We start from the raw sequence: 17982 nt of genomic DNA on the forward strand, positions 1-17982 counted from the left end.
ATACTAGTTTAAAACATATGTAGTTACTCATAAAGACACTATTGAGACAGTCATTCACTCACTAACACACCCATACACTCACTCATCCACCGATAAAGTCCTGCACACATGCTGTCTTCAACACATACAAAGAGTGAGTCACTCATTCATGCACCTATGCACTACGTAATACCCCCCACCGAACCATGCAGACACTCAGACTGATACTCAAAAAACCAACTAATAACCTATATAGACACCCATGTAGCTACTCACCAACCCATGCAGCCACTTATACACAAAGTGAGAGACTGATACAGATATTTACATATTTAAACATTACTCACTAAGCCACGTATTCACTATGATACACTTAATCAGTCAGTTACACAATCAATTTTTCAAAAACAAATCATCCATTTAGACACTTATATACCCATTTATTCTTCCATGGACCTTGAGATATACATATATAAAACATATTTAATTTTCAGAAAAATACACATTCACTGGATGATGTCATCAGTGATGTCATTTGAGATGTCATCAGTGATGTCATGAGTGATGTCACTGACCATGTCATGAGTGATGTAATACGTGACGTCATCAGCAGTGCATTGCGGGCGCGCGAGTTATAGTTAGCTGAACTAACTATAACGGGGGAATTTGAATGGTTTTGTACAAGTGAAAAGTCCAGCTAACTATAACACCCCTGAAACCTATGGTTTTTTCAGTGAATATATATACCCGGGTAATATCTACCCGGTAGGGGGTATTTCTCATAGGAATGGGTTTGCTGTCCATTGTTTGTAATGTCCTGATGGTTCTTAGATGACTTGATCTCTTTGTCCTCTTATTTATGTGTTTCTTCTTTTCTCCCCCTTTTGTGCATTCTTCTCATTTTCATTGCAACTATGTGTTTTTACTTTCTCCTTTTTCTTCTTCTTTTGTATATTCTATTCGACTAGGTTAATATTTGGATTAATTATCTATGCTTCATTCTCATATATAAACAGGTTTAAGTTTAAGCCTTCATATTAAATATAGATTGTAGCTTTTATTACACGTCGAGTGAACAAGATGGTTCTATTTTTCTTTTTTTTCTTTTTTTTCTTTTTCTCTATCCCCTTTTTTAACTTTAGGCTATATGGTGATACTATTAAGGTATATAATGCATGACTATGGCTGCTAATCTCCCAATTAGTTAACTTAAGGCTAGCATAAGTTATTATGCTACAGCACGAAAGCACTTTTAGGCACTGTTGTAATTGTAGGCACATTTTGCACTTTAAACAGTACTGTTTTGCTTTTATTGATGTACATTTTTTTCCCCCATTATATCATATTATAAGTACATAGGTACAGGTTGCTATTATTTGAAATACCCGATTTAGATTATTTACATAGTAAATTGAATATATTCGTACTCAGAAGGTTTTGAACTTCAGAAATGAAGGGGTATTTGTACCTGAAAGTCACCAATTGCACTAGAATATGACGGTTTTTTATTAATGCTTTTTGTTACCTTATGTATACTAGCTGGTATTTGAACCCGTTTTTACTTCATCCTATGCTGGTTTTTGCACTTCATTTGCCAGTTTGCACATATGCGCTCCTTTGCACAAATAGTAGGAATTGTTATTGCATCACATTTGTAAAGCTTCATGTCCTGCATAACATTGATGCATTGTAAAAAACAAAAAAATGTGGACGCATTAGTATTTGTGCTCTTTGGCTGAGAAACACTGTGAAACGAGCGTGTATCGGCACTTTTAATAATATGAATTGATACAGTTTAATGATACATAATCGTGATGGATAAATGCACCTCCGCGTTTCTGACGAAGAAATGTAGAAAGAATATAATGCTTTGTCAGTACTGTTTCTATGTTTGTGACTATGACGATGCACGTCACGCATTTGTGCCCACACTGTGCCTTTAAATTCAGTTTAAGCCTCCCCGTTTTTTAAGTGAACAAGGACACAGCCCAGTGTCCGAAACGCGTCTGAGGCAGCACCTTTTTGTATATATGAAATAAAGAAAATCCTGGCAACAGCAGAGCAAAGTGTTCGTGTTCCTATCTTCGGTGCGATGATGCACTAGGGAAAAGCGGAATCGATATATATATATATATATATATATATATATATTCACTGAAAAAACCATAGGTTTCACACATGTTATAGTTAGCTGGACATTTTACTGATAAAAAACCAATGAAATTCCCCCGTTATAGTTACTGTAGGCAACTATAACTCACGCGACCGTAATCCTCTGCTGATGCTAATACTGTATTTAGACACTTATTTGCCCATGTCTTCTTCCATTAAATTTTAGCTATACATATATTACAAATATTTTTTTTTCATAAAGACACATATGTCATCAGCAGAGGATTACGGTCGCGTGAGTTATAGTTGCCTACAGTAACTATAACGGGGGAATTTCATTGGTTTTTTATCAGTAAAATGTCCAGCTAACTATAACATGTGTGAAACCTATGGTTTTTTCAGTGAATTTGCAAGGTTTTTTAAATGCTAATTCCTAACTATAACGTGTGTGAAACCTATGGTTTTTTCAGTGAATTTGTACGTTTTTTTAAATGCTAAGTTACTTTACGCCATTTGTGGCGTGCGCGCCCACTTAACGCAGTTCGTTCCGTGCGCGCGGTGCGCTTTGCGCACCGCGTGCCCACGTTACGCTAGATGGGCCATGAACGCACGATGCGCTTCGCGCACCGTGCGCACATGGATGACATATGATGAGCATCGTTGTGACAGGTAAAATATATGTTTTGTTTAGCTCTATTAAGCCATGCACAAAAGGTGCCCTTCGGGCAGCTTTTGCACACGGGATGGGGAGAATGTGGAATTTTTTTTTTTTTTTTATTATTTCTTACCGTACGCGTATGGTAAGTGTAATCGGCGAAATTAACGAAAAAATTAAAATAGCCTTTTTTCACTTGGGGGATCGTTGGGGACTCCCTCGACATGGCTAGGTGCTTGGGAGCTGTGTAAACAGCCCCTTTACATGTTTTTGCACTTGGTTTTTCAACCCCCTGTCAGAGTGCGAGAGAGAAAATGGCGGCCGCCGCTTCCTGGTTTCGGCCGATTCGAATGTTTACTAAGATCTAAAAGCCAATCAGAATCGCGCTCGCGCACGCCACCGTACGCGTACGGTAAGCGTACCGTAAGCGCACCGTAAGCTGGCTCAGATATATATATTGATTTAAAGGCTATTTTCTCAGAATCTATTGAACAGATTTACACCAAACCTACAAAAGGCACTTCCTTGACCTGAGGACTACCTCTCTGCCAAATTTCTAGTAATTCTGTTCAGCCGTTCGGGCTGTAGCCCTGTCTAAAGGTCCTATGGAAAAATGCATGGGAAAAACGCGTTTTGGGACCCCCCTTTTATCTCAGCCCCCGCTTGACGAATCCCCCCGAGACTTTCAGGGTAGGAGCGGAGCGTAGCGCCCCACCTATTTTGAAAAATTCACGAGGATTCGTCGACCGGCGCCAAAGTTATTCAAAATAGAATGTTGCGGATTTCCTATGGAAACGTGGTCCTAACTATAACTACCTACTGGCGACCGCCAGTAGGTAATATATATATATATATATATATATATATATATATATATATATATATATATATATATATATATATATATATATATATATATATATATATATATATATATTCTTACCTTCTATATACTTACTATCGCATTCTATAGGCATGCTTGGTAAAGGCACTACGTTGTAATGCTTGCATGGTAAAGTCTGTTTCCCGAAGAGAGGCAAAGTGTGCCTGAGAAGGGTTCAACAGAGAAATTTGGTTATCTATGTGTCTGTGTGACAGAGCGAAGTCAAATACAAATCTCTTTAATGTTTCAGCTCTTCAACATACATTTTTTTAAGCACCAACAATACATTAGTGATAGGCAATTACAATTGCACAATAGATACTGGACCATAACGTGAAGAGGCTCATATAAACCGCTCAATAAAGTGCTGGGTTTCATACAAAGTTGGTAGCTCTGGGGTGTCACTCGTGTCATTGACAATACAACAATTCGTTAGTAATAGACAATTAAAATTGCACAATAGATACCATACCGTGAAGGGGTTTGGATAAACCGCTCGATAAAGTGTTGGATTTGGTGCAGAGTTGGGAGCTCAGGGCTGTCTCACTTGTCCATGACAGGACTAAACTACTCAACTTGTGAGGCAGCCGCTCACATCTCATTGCGCTCGCAAAAAGGCTGTGTAAAATAGACATAGAGAAGAAAAGTGTTAGTGATAGGTAGGTGTGAGAAAGTCTTTGTCAGTGTGTGGTTAGAGACAGACATTGTTTGTCAGTGTGTGGTGTGAGACAGATCAGGTAAGTAAGAGGAATGTGTGGGCGATAGGAGGCTCGAAATAGGAGGTGAAAAGGTGACACAAGATATGGAAAAGGAAGTTTGGAGAACATTCTGAGGGTAAGGAATGTAAGGAAGAGAGTGAGGTGTATGAATGCAATGAGCTAGTGGAAAATGTGACAGAAGAAGCAAGATCAGGGATCAGGTGATAGAAAGAGGTGGGGCATGTGAGAAAAAACAAAAGAATGATGAGCAGAGGATGTGTGAGGTAGAGAAAAGTGAGACTGTGGTGACCCAGTGTGCAGGACAAAGTAGGGTGAGTGAATATTAGTTCAAGAGAGGAGGTGTGGAAAAGAGGATGATGTGTGAGACTGGGGAGAGCTTAGGGGAACTTTTTGGGGAAAAGGATGATAGGAGGGTGTGTGGGGGTCCAGGAGACAGCACAGTGCCAGCAGATGTGGCGCCATTGCTAGAAGCATGAAACAAATCTTCGCACGTGCCCTAGTAGCAGAAGAGGGAGAGATAAGTAAGAGACTGGGGTGTGCATGAGATGAGGTGTGTCGAGATATAGAAGATGAAAAAGAAAAAATGAGAGAAGAGTGAGAGAGTAGATGTAAAAGAGTATGTGGGAGGAAGGTGAGAAAGAGGTGCAAAAGAGAAATATGTGTAGCGAGGAGGGTAAATAGAGAGTGTGAAAAGGTAGGGCGTCATCACCCCCCCCCCCCGCCCACTTTAGCAGCTAGAGCAGGGGTTAGGTTTTTGATGGGCCTCTTCTGTCTACAACTTAGCAAACAAAGTCTCGTAATTAACGCGAAAGAGTGGAAAGGTGAGTGAGTGGAAGGATGTATGGTTGGATGGATGGATGTGTGAGTAAAATGTTTTATGGGTGGGTAAGTGAAGGGTTGGATGGATATATGCATGGATGAATGAGTGGAAGGATGGATGTATGGTTGGATGAGTGAAAGGGAGGAAGGATGGATGAATGGATGTGTGAATGGGTGGATGGTTGGATGGTGAGAGAAAGGAAAAATGAGTAAAAAGATGGATGTAAGGTTGGATGAGTGAAAGGGGGAAGGATGGATTAATGGATGTGTGAAAGGGTGGATAGATGATGAGAGAAAGGATGGATGAGTGAGTAAAAGGATGGATGAATACATGAATGAAACGATTGATGGATGGATGGATGGATGGATGGATGGATGCTTAAATGAGTGAAAGGATGGATGATCATTGAAAGGATAAATGGATGATCGATGGATGAATGGATTGAAAGGGTGGATGGATAAATGAAAGGGTGGATGGGTGGGTGAGTTAAAGGATGGATATAAGAAAGGATGAGTGAAAGAATAAATGTATAAGTGAAAGGGAGAATAGATGGAAGGCTGGATGAATGGGTGGACAGATGGATGAGTGAAAGGATGGATGAATGAGTCAGTGAAACAATGGATGGATGAGTAAAAGGGTAGGTGGATGGGTGGATGGATGTATGAGTGAAAGGGTTGATGGATATGTGAATGAAAAGTTGGATGGCTAGATGCATGGATGAATGAGTGAAACGATGGATGTTAGGATGGATGAGTGAAAGGGAGGAAGGAAGGATGGATGAATGAAAGGGTGAATGGATAGGTGGCTGGATGGATGATGAAATACTGGGGCCCTTAATCTCGCCGCTGACCCTTTATCCAATCCCCCGACCCCTCTTCTACTTCCTTTCTGCCAACTCTTCTCTCCTCCCTCCATTTCTCTCCTTGATTTACTATCCACTCTAACCAACTCCCCCCTCCGGTTCAGACCCATACCCCTAGCTCCTCCTTAATCTCCCTCTAATTTGTTACTTGCTTTCCCCTAAATTTTGTCCCCTCCCATCCTACATCACTCTACTTATCTCTTCCCCACTTAACAGCCCCGAATTCTTCCTCTCCCCGCTTCTAAAAAGGAGCTGAACTTCGTGTCTCTGTCAATGTATAAAAGTGTATACTGTCCCATGTAAATTACCCTTCTTTTTGTTCCTTTGCCAAATTATTACAGTTTTTCACGTTAACTGTTTGTCCCGACAAATTTCTCCTCATGGCAACGACTTTTAGCCTATTCGTTTGCTTAAGAATTGCTTGTAATCTGCCCTGTCTGTGTATTTTACCCCATTGAATCAACTGTAACTGACTGGATTGATTAATGCTCATGTAAAGCGCTCTGATACCTCCGGGTCTTGCCAGCGCTATATAAAACTTTTCAAATAAATAAAAGAAATGATGGCTGAGTGAAAGAATATATCGATGAGTGAAGGGTAAATGAATGGATCAATGAATGACTAGATGGACTGATTGAAAGGGTGGTGGATGGATGAGTGAAAAGATAGATGGATGCTTGAAAGGATGGATGTAAGGATGGGTGAGTGAATAGATGGATGAGTGAAAGGGAGGGTAGATGGATGGCTGTTTGAAAGGGTGGAAGGACAGGTGAGTAAAAGGGTGATTGGATGGACACATGACTGAAAGGGTGTATGGCTGAGTGAGTGAAAGGATGGGTGAATAAGTGAAAGGGTAAATGGATGGATGGGTAAGTAGATGGATGGGCCGAAGGGTAGATGGATGAGTGAAAGGATGGAGGGCTGAGTTAAAGAGTGGATGGATGACTGAAAAGGAGGATGGATGGATGGAGTGATTGGATGGATGGATTAAGGGGGATGGATAAGTGAAAGGATGGATGACTGAGTGACATGATGGATATGTTTGATGAATAGGTTTGAAGATAGATGGATAGGTTTGGCTATGGATCGGCGGATGGATGCACGGAATGCTGACAGACTGAATGTTGGATGTAAGACTGAATGGTTGACAGAATTTAAGGGTGAAATGGTGGATATCAGAGGGTGATTGGAATGATGAAAAGATTAATGGATAAATGGGTGGAAGTAAGAGACAAGCAAGCTCTCCTGGGGTGGGCCGCAATGACTTGCTTCTCTTGCTTGGTGCCATAAGAGCTTTGCTTCAGACTGAGGAGCATTTTGATTTTCTGGCTACTCCCTTAGTGAAAAGAGAAATGAAGGTGAAACAAGAGGAATAGGGGAATTACTGAGATGAAAGAAATGAGACATGAGAAGCTGAAAAAGAATTAGAGAGAGAGGTAGTGAGATGGAGCAGTAGAGATAGAGAGAGAAATGGAGAGAGACTGGTATATTTTGCTCCTAAATGGCACTGTTGGCTCCAGGTCTCTCCCTCTATCCCCTTTCACACACTCAGTAGGGAAGATTTCTGTAAATGTATGGCAAGGACTCCATGTTGTTAAAGTTTCTTTGAAAAATGTGCATTTGCCTGCATCTCTATCACCAGAATAGGTAGGGCAGCTGCATTGAAGATTTCCCAGTTCTGCATATGGTTCCCAGTTCTGTTTACTTAAGTGTGTCATCACTGCTCAGGGCAAAAGTACCTTAGAAAACCTATCTGGAAGATTTGGTACTGGCATCCCACACCAGGGGCGACCCTTTTTCAGTTTCCCTCTATTTGGACCTGCCACATGAACTGCTAATCCAGAGACACCAAGGGGCATATTATCAAGGACAGAGTTAAAATTATCGCCGGTTTAGCGGCAGAAAACTGCCGCTAAAGCGGCGATAATGGGCTTGATAATATGCCGCAGAGAATTCCAATAGAAGCCCATGTTCACACCAGAACATGGACTTCTATTGGAATTCTCAAGGGCATATTATCAAGCTCATTATCGCCGCTTTAGCGGTAGTTTTCTGCCGCTAAACCGGCGATAATTTTTACCGCTGTCCTTGATAATATGCCCCCAAGAGTTTTAAACTGAACCTTCCGTTTTAATGTGACTCCCCCAGTTTAAAGCAGGCGGTGTCTCTGAGCCCCATGGGCTGCTCAGCTGCCGCCATCTAAAACATTGATTAGTTCTTTATGGCCCTCTCCCACCTGCAGACAAAGATCATGAATGACACTACAGATATACCATGTCAGAGCTGAGGGGTGGAGGCCAGAGCTGCCAAGTGTAGTACCTTGAGAAAGGACGGACATGGAGAACAAATGACAGCTAGAGAGAGGCAAATAGAATGAGCTGGTGAGATAGGCGAAGGGAAAAAACATGGCGAGGAAGAAAGAAAGGGAAAGAAGGAAGTGTGCAAGGAAGGTGCATTAAAAGAAAGGAAGTCTACTAGGAAAGAAGGATGGGTGGAAGAGGGAAGGATGCCGAGATAGAACTGAGAGTGAAAGGGAATCTTCCTGGAATGGTAGGGCTTTGCTCGCATGGTGCAGTAGAGGTATGCTTCAAAGTTTGGCTGGCTTCGCTCTCTCTTACTGCACTCTGAGTTGACATCCTGGCACTGAGACATGCACCGGGCTCTCACTTCGCAACTCTCATTAATCTGAAATATGCACCACTAAGCAAAGTTAGCTGCCAATTATATTAAGTGAAGAATATGTAGATAAGTCACTCATTTTTGACATATTCTATTCCTCTGCCAATCTGTTTTTCTGCCCCTCTTGATTCTTCTTGTCACTGTTTCTTCCTCTTTGGCACTGTCTCCCTGTTACTCATCCCTTTGTTATTGGCTGTTTTCCTATCACGCTGTCTATATTGCTCCGTTATTTTATCCTTTTTGTCATCCTCCTGCGACAGTACTTTCTTCATACCTGTCAATATTACTCCATCAGAAACTAACTGCAGACCACTTAAGAATGACAATATGAGTGCAGCGTCATATGGGCTTCGTTTGTCTGTCATAGGAAGACACAAAAGCATTCTTAAATACTCCACATTCTTGTGTAAGCATTTGCTTAGTATGTTTTAACCAGTGATGCTTTAGCACACTCTATTGGAGTGGTACACTCCTGGACCACACAACTGGAAGCAGCTACATCCAAGGTATATATTTCCCTTCCCAAAGAATGAGTCTCTTTGATCCTGTCATAGGCAACGCAGTGGATCATAATATAAGCTAATGCAGCTATATATGGAAGCAGATTTGGAGGCGATGTTGGTAAAGTGACCAAAAAATATGTACACTTGTTATAGGGTCAGCACCTTGTTTCCATGCTGTAGGAGAGTAGGGTCTGCTATCCTATGGTCACCCCAAATTTTTTGCTTTTTGCTTCACTGGTTTTTGACATATTGAGGCTGTGGGCCTGCTAATCAGACCCCCAGCCTGCTGTTCTCTCTAACTAAATTGACACTATGCACCCTAGGTGCATAACCAATTGGAATTGGATCACCCTGTGAGCCCCTGTACCAGTGTTCACTAGGTACCCAGGGCATTGGTGTATCTAAGGCCTACCAGGGGCTGAAGCATGTATTGTGCCACCCCTGGCCTGGCCTAACAAATTTGACACAACTGGCTGATCACTCAGCTGGGGTAAGTTGATGTAACCACCTCTTACTTAGGTGTAGTGTACCTATACCTAACCTTAAATGGGACACATGTTAACCTATAAGTCACTCCTATGGCAGGCCTTAACAATCCTGAAGGCAGAGTGCTTGGTTCCATGTGAGATGGTGCTCTGGCATGAGCTGAGCCTGTCTGCAGTGGTCGGAACAACTTCCTTCTACCGTTTCCAGATATCGTCATACCATATACTCTTAAGTGCATTATGAACCTCGCGGTTAAATGCTATCTTTGGTTTGGCTTTATCAAAACATGTCGAGTAAGGTGTCATACGAATTGGAATACTAACCCCTCGCCAATTCTGGCGACGGGGTTAGCATTCCACCCTTCTAGAGGGACACGACATGTACAGTACCTGAAACCCGGGTAAAATCAGACATAGCCTCAGCTCCACAAAATGGATGGATGGACACCAGCCCCGGACCTGGGGCGAGCTGGACAAAGGATTGGGGGTGTAACCACCCCCCTTCCTGGTCCCACCCTTAGGGAGGGACCTAGCAGGTAGTCCGGCCCCTAGAATCCGCTTAAAGGTAGGAGCTGTGTCCTAAGACTTCAGACATCCTGGAATCAACTTAACCACAAGAAGAAGACGGGAACTTCGACGCTCTGCTGCACAGAGGACTGAAGGAAATCTCCCCTATGGTCAGGGAGTGACCATCTTGCTAACGCAAGCACCAACCAGCTATTCGACGTCTGCTTTGCCGCCGCCTCCCGCCGGAGCCCGAGCCCAGAGCCTGACAAGACCAGGACCTCCAGACCTCTCACAGCCCGATCCACAGTCCCTGCAAAGAAGGAACCCGTGGAGGCACCGAGACACGTGGAGCCAGCCATCTTGAAAGACTGACGACAAGCTGCAAGCGCGACAACAGAGGCTCCCTCCAAGTTGTGCTTTGGGTCCTGAGAAGCCCAACCACCGAGCAGCATCTGCACCAAAGGTGAGCCCTCCAGCATCTCCACGATCTGCGTGGGGCCCCTCTGCACTTTGCATCTCGACGCGCCTGCCCGGTCCCTGGCCCGTTGGCTAGTGGCCATTTTGGCGACCTATTTTGAAATCAACGACGCTGGTCTGGTTGCCCCAGACTGGCCATAGCTACTCTCCAAAAGAGCAGCCCCTCTGACCTTGCTGGTCAGAACAATCAGCTTTCCTCTCTTTCCACAACTCCTGCCTTTGCCAAGGCTTGTTTGCTTCTTTCGAGTCGCCGACACCGCCGACAGGGAGAGCCTGCATGGGACAGCTCGTGAACTGACTCCTGGATGTCGTCGACCTTCAGGGACCACGTGGCTGTGGAGACAAGCTACACCTAACCACCTGTTTGCACCCGACATCGCCTGGTACCTTCCTGGTGCCACGCCGGTCACTGGCTAGTGACTGTGAACACTGTCCCCTCTGCTTTCAGGTCTTCTACAACTCCGATCCACCCTTGGATCCACCGCATCTCTTCTGGACCGACCGCCTGCAGCATCTTTGTCATCAGGCTCCATTGAATCGATAGAAGAAACCCGACGCACTTCGAGACCTATGCGCCCGCTTCCTGTGGGTGAGGTAAAGCTGGCACTCCGGTGCCCAAGTGTAGAGAAACATCTCTAGTGTCTGTGTTTTGAATCTTAAGATCGTAGTCCATCCAGAAGACCCTTTCTGCAGTAACTTTTAAACTTTTACGCACCCATTGAAAACCTATGGGAGCACGCGTGTAACTTTCCTCACTGCACACGTGACCCGTGGACCTCCTGGTCACTAACAGAAGTTAGCTCCTTGTAGGCCCAGCAATTCTAGAGGCCCTAGGCCTTTTCCCTTTCCTGTTCGTGGTTCTTATACCACTATTTTAGTATATGGTTTGAGTGGCCACCAGGGCCCATCCATGTAAAGTGCAACTTCTGTATATTATAACGTTGTCTTGTTTAACGATTTGTGCTCCTGTGCTCATAAAGAGTCTAGGGGATACTTTGAGAAATAAATACATATATATTTTGAATATATATCTGTGTGGTGTCCTTTCATTGGTATAAAGGGGGGTTGCAATTGGTAAAACAGCCTGCTTAACACGCTTTAACGAGTTTAGCCTCAAAGACTGCTTAGCCTACGCTACCACTAGGGCAGCTAGTCCGAAAAGGTTGACTTACAACCACACCATAAGGGTTGCTTGGCATAGTACAAGGTGGTCACTTTAACCAGTGAACATCACATACCAGGCCAACTTCTCACATTGGTGGCAGCGGTGGGATTTGAGCTTGCTGTGTTTTACCATTGTAATCTCTTGGTTACCAATTGAAAGATCACATAGGTACCTGTAGGTACATATAAAACAAGATAGATATACTTAAGTTCTACTGAACTTAGTTGTTGTAGAGCAAAGGGAGTAGCACACCCTGACTACAACTACTAGATAGGTTTAGTAGGAAAACCCAAGTGTAGGTAGATTGCAACACATCCACCCACACTTAAGAGTAATGGCTGGGGCAGAGGGGTCCAATGTACCCATCTCTGTTGAGAGTGACCCCCAGAGGGCACCATCCATCTTTGCTACCCTAAACCAAAATGAGCTCAGGCGGTTGGCAAATATCAGGGGCCTTAAACAGCCCAAGAATCCTACTTCTGCTGAACTCAGGGAGCTTTTACAGGCTGACGAAGATCAGAAAGCTCTCAGGAAAGCCTCCCAGTTAGCCCCCTTAGGGACAGGAACAGGAGGCCCCCCTTCTGAAGATGCTACTGAAGTACCCCATTCCAATAGTCATCCCTTAGATGAGAATCATACTACAGAGGAGGAAAGTGGTGGGGATACAGAAGGTAGTGAGGATGAAGGGAGAATTAGCCCAGTGCCAAGTGTTATACGTGGCCCAGCTAACCTAAGTCTATTGGGGACTGACAATGGGATCGTCCCATTGGATCTCCCCGGTGGACTTAACCAGGGGCTTGGGAGGCAAAGGAATCACTCAGGTGAATCTAATGCTTCTCATGCCTCTAGAGGCTCTCAAGGTCACTCCAGAAGGAGGATGACCACCCCTCAGAGGAGGGAGCATGAGGCCAGAATGCAGGAAGCTCAGCTGAGAATCAGGAGACAGGAGCTAGAAGTAGCTCAGATGGAAGAGAAACTGAGTAAGGCTAGGCCACCTAAAGAGAGTGGGTCTATACCCACTTGTGGCAGCATTGTCCCTAAGGACAAAGATAGGGTCTTTGACAATAGGAACCTGTCCAAGGTTGTGCCCCCCTACAAAAGTGGGGATGACATCCACAAATGGATGACTGCTCTTGAGAGAGCCTGCAAAGTGCAGCAGGTTCCTGAAGACCAGTGGGCAGCAATCTTATGGCTCTCCTTTGAAGGTAGAGGCAGAGATAGACTCCTCACTGTTAGAGAGGAGGATGTCAGAAACTACAGAGCCCTGAAGAGTGTCCTAGTTGATGGGTTAGGCTTAACCACTGAACAGTACAGGTTAATGTTCAGAGACACCCAGAAGACACAGACTCAGGACTGGTCTGAATACATTGAATGTGCCACTAAGGCTTTGGAGGGTTGGTTGCTGGGAAGTAAGGTATCTGATTATACAGGATTGTACAATTTGATGATGAGAGAACAGATTTTAAATAACTGTCAGAACCAGCAACTGCATTAACACTTGGTTGACTCAGATCTGACCTCTCCCCAAGAATTGGGAAAGAAGGCAGACAAATGGGTCAGAACCAGGGTTAAGCAAAAGAACCAGAACCAGGGCCAAGGGGGTGATCAGAAGAAAACAGACCAAAAGGGTGGAGATCAGAAATCTAAAGACCAGAAGTCTTCAACAGGGCCCCAAACTAGTACTAACGAGGGTGGGTCCCAGCCTAAAGGGAAGAAGAAAGAAGGTCCAAAGAAACCCTGGTGCAAATTTTGCAAGAATACAACTCACTGGACTAGTGATTGTAAGAAGGGTGGAGCCCCCAACACTGTTGCCCCTAAGGCACCTGCTCCCAGTACTACTGTTAGCAGTGTTGGTCCCCAGACAAAGGGTGTAGTGGGAATTACTATGGGAACTGAAGGAGATTCTGACTTAGACAGAACCCTGACACAGGCAGTCTTGATCTGTGATGGGGACATGGATTTGTCCCTGACTGTGAGCCCCAGTAACCTGGGCAAGTACAGACAGACTCCTTTAATAAATGAAAAAGTGGCTCAAGCCTACAGGGACACGTGCCAGTGTCACTATGGTGACACCAGGCTTTGTGGACCCTGGACAGTACATACCAGGTGAGAATCACCTGGTGACCAATGCCAGCAATGCCACTACTTCACATAGTGTGGCAGTTGTTCACTTCTCATGGGGAGGGGTAACTGGCCTCAAAAGGGTTGTGGTTAGTGCAGACTTCCCAGTAGAATGTTTGTTGGGCAATGACCTAGAGAGTTCTCTATGGTCAGAAGTGGAGTACAGGACACATGCAGAGATGTTAGGTATATCACCACATGTCCTTGCTGTGACCAGGTCACAGGCCAAAAAGTGCCTTACTGAACCACAGGTCTTGGATCCTGGAACAATGGACCAAGCACCTACCAAGAAGAAGAACAGGAGGGTTAAGGCTGTGCCTTCCCCCCTGCCTCCAAGTGATGATCAGCCTTCCCAGGAAGATGATCTAGAGGACCCTGAAGGAACTGTCCCTGAAGAGCTTGAACCTGATCAGGTTGAGTTTCTGGGGACAGGGGGACCTTCCAGGGCTGACTTGGGGCAGGCTCAGTTATCCTGTCCATCTCTTGAACCCCTCAAACAGCTGGCTGCTGCTGAGGCTGCTGGGAATGCTCAAGGTACCCATAAAGTGTATTGGGATGATGGGCTCCTTTATTCAGAGGCTAGAGACCCAAAACCTGGTGCAACCAGGAGGTTGGTTATACCTCTGCAATTTAGGGGCTTCCTTCTTACCTTGGCCCACGATATTCCTCTAGCAGGACACTTAGGCCAGAACAAGACTTGGGACAGGCTTGTTCCTCACTTTCACTGGCCTCACATGAATGAAGATACCAAGGAGTTTTGTCGCTCCTGTGTGACCTGCCAAACCAGTGGCAAATCAGGTGGCACAACAAAGGCCCCCCTAATACCACTACCTGTGGTGGGGGTCCCCTTTGAAAGAGTGGGAATAGATATAGTGGGTCCCATGGATCCTCCCACTGCATCTGGGCACAGATTTATACTGGTGGTAGTGGATCATGCCACCAGGTATCCAGAGGCAATTCCCCTTAGGACCACTACAGCTCCTGTTGTGGCCAGGACCCTGCTGGGAGTATTCTCCAGAGTGGGGTTTCCTAAGGAGGTGGTTTCTGACAGAGGTACCAACTTCATGTCAGGATACTTGACAGCTATGTGGAAGGAATGTGGTGTCAACTACAAGTTCACCACTCCTTAGCACCCACAATGCAATGGGCATGTTGAGAGATTCAACAAGACCCTAAAGGGTATGATCAAAGGATTACCTGAAAAGCTCAGGCGAAGATGGGACATCCTTCTACCCTGCCTTCTGTTTGCTTACAGAGGTCCCACAAAAAGGAGTTCGCTACAGCCCCTTTGAATTGTTGTTTGGGCACCCTGTAAGAGGCCCACTGTGTTTAGTGAAGGAAGGATGGGAGTTACCTCTCAAAAAGCCTAAACAAGACATAGTGGACTATGTACTTGGTCTCCGCTCCAGGATGGCTGAGTATATGGAGAAGGCATCCAAAAACCTTGAGGCAAGCCAGGCCTTACAGAAAGCTTGGCATGACCAAAAGGCTGTCTTGGTTGAGTTTCAGCCAGGACAGAAGGTATGGGTGTTGGAGCCAGTGGCCCCAGCAGCACTCCAAGACAAATGGTCTGGACCCCATACAATCCTGGAAAAGAAGGGAGAGGTTACCTACTTGGTGGACCTAGGAACTCCCAGGAGTCCCCACAGGGTACTCCATGTTAACAGGTTAAAAGCATATGTTGACAGGGCAGACATGGGCTTGCTCATTGCTACAGATGAGGGACAGGAGGAAGAGAGTGACCCTCTCCCAGACTTGTTGTCTCAGAACCCTGAAGATGGCTCAGTTGAAGGGGTGACCCTTGGAGGCAACCTCACTGACCGTCAGCAGATTGAATGTAGACAGGTTCTACAATCATTTCAACATATGTTCTCACTGATACCTAGTCAAACTGACTGGTGTACCCATGTGGTGGACACTGGTGACAGTCTGCCTGTAAAGAACAAACTTTACAGACAACCTGACCACGTCAGGGACTGTATAAAGGCTGAGGTACACAAAATGCTGGAACTGGGTGTCATTGAACCCTCAGAGAGCCCCTGGGCTAGCCCAGTGGTTCTGGTCCCCAAACCTCACACCAAAGATGGCAAGAGAGAGATGAGGTTCTGTGTGGATTACAGAGGACTCAATGCTGTCACTAGGACGGATGCACATCCTATTCCAAGGGCAGATGAGCTCATAGATAAACTGGCTTCTGCTAAGTTTTTGAGCACATTTGATTTGACAGCTGGCTATTGGCAAATCAGGTTAGCTGAGGAGTCCAAGGCCAAAACAGCATTCTCAACCCCAGGTGGGCACTATCAATTTTTGGTGATGCCCTTTGGTCTGAAGAATGCACCTGCCACCTTCCAAAGGTTGGTGAATCAAGTCCTTACTGGGTTGGATGACTTTTGTGCAGCATATCTTGATGACATTGCTGTCTTTAGCTCCACCTGGGAGGATCACCTGATCCACCTGAAGAAGGTACTTGAGGCACTGCAAAAGGCAGGCCTCACAATCAAGGCTACTACGTGCCAGATAGGGCAGACTAAGGTTGTGTATTTGGGCCACCATGTAGGTGGAGGCCAAGTTCAACCACTGGAGAGTGAGATACAATCCATCAAGGACTGGTCTCCTCCAACCACCCAGACTCAAGTTCGAGCTTTCTTGGGCTTGACTGGGTACTACAGCAAGTTTGTTAAGAACTATGGGTCCATTGTGACTCCTCTTAATGATCTGACATCCTAGAAGATGCCCAAAAAGGTTCAGTGGACAGTAAGCTGTCAAAAGGCATTTGATGACCTGAAGAAGGTCATGTGCTCTGCACCTATCCTGAAAAGTCCTGACTACTCCAAAGAGTGTATTGTCCAAACAGATGCTTCTGAGTTGGGTGTGGGAGCTGTGCTGTCACAACTTAATGTAGATGGTCAAGACCAACCCATTGCTTTTATTAGCAGAAGGTTGACCCCCAGAGAGAAGAATTGGTCAGCTATTGAGAGGGAGGCCTTTGCTGTGGTGTGGGCCCTGAAGAAGCTGAGGCCATACTTGTTTGCCACTCACTTCAAGATTCAGACCGACCATAAGCCCCTCTTGTGGCTAAATCAGATGAAGGGTGAAAACCCCAAACTGCTTAGGTGGTCCATTTCCCTACAGGGGATGGACTTTACAGTGGAGCACCGGCCAGGTACAGACCATGGGAATGCAGATGGTCTCTCCAGGTACTTCCACTTAGGACATGAAGACGAGACTGGTCAAGGCTAGTTTAATGTCCCTGCGTTTGGGGGGGGGGGGTTGTGTAGGAGAGTAGGGTCTGCTATCCTATGGTCACCCCAAATATTTTGCTTTTTGCTTCACTGGTTTTTGACATATTGAGGCTGTGGGCCTGCTAATCAGACCCCCAGGCTGCTGTTCTCTCTAACTAAATTGACACTATGCACCCTAGGTGCATAACCAATTGGAATTGGATCACCCTGTGAGCCCCTGTACCAGTGTACACTAGGTACCCAGGGCATTGGGGTATCTAAGGCCTACCAGGGGCTGAAGCATGTATTGTGCCACCCCTGGCCTGGCCTAACAAATTTGACACAACTGGCTGATCACTCAGCTGGGGTAAGTTGGTGTAACCACCTCTTACTTAGGTGTAGTGTACCTATACCTAACCTTAAATGGGACACATGTTAACCTATAAGTCACTCCTATGGCAGGCCTTAACAATCCTGAAGGCAGAGTGCTTGGTTCCATGTGAGATGGTGCTCTGGCATGAGCTGAGCCTGTCTGCAGTGGTCGGAACAACTTCCTTCTACCGTTTCCAGATATCGTCATACCATATACTCTTAAGTGCTTTATGAACCTCGCGGTTAAATGCTATCTTTGGTTTGGCTTTATCAAAACATGTCGAGTAAGGTGTCATACGAATTGGAATACTAACCCCTCGCCAATTCTGGCGACGGGGTTAGCATTCCACCCTTCTAGAGGGACACGACATGTACAGTACCTGAAACCCGGGTAAAATCAGACATAGCCTCAGCTCCACAAA

Source organism: Triturus cristatus, chromosome 1_1 (assembly GCF_964204655.1).
Source record: "Triturus cristatus chromosome 1_1, aTriCri1.1, whole genome shotgun sequence".
Taxonomy (NCBI): domain Eukaryota; kingdom Metazoa; phylum Chordata; class Amphibia; order Caudata; family Salamandridae; genus Triturus; species Triturus cristatus.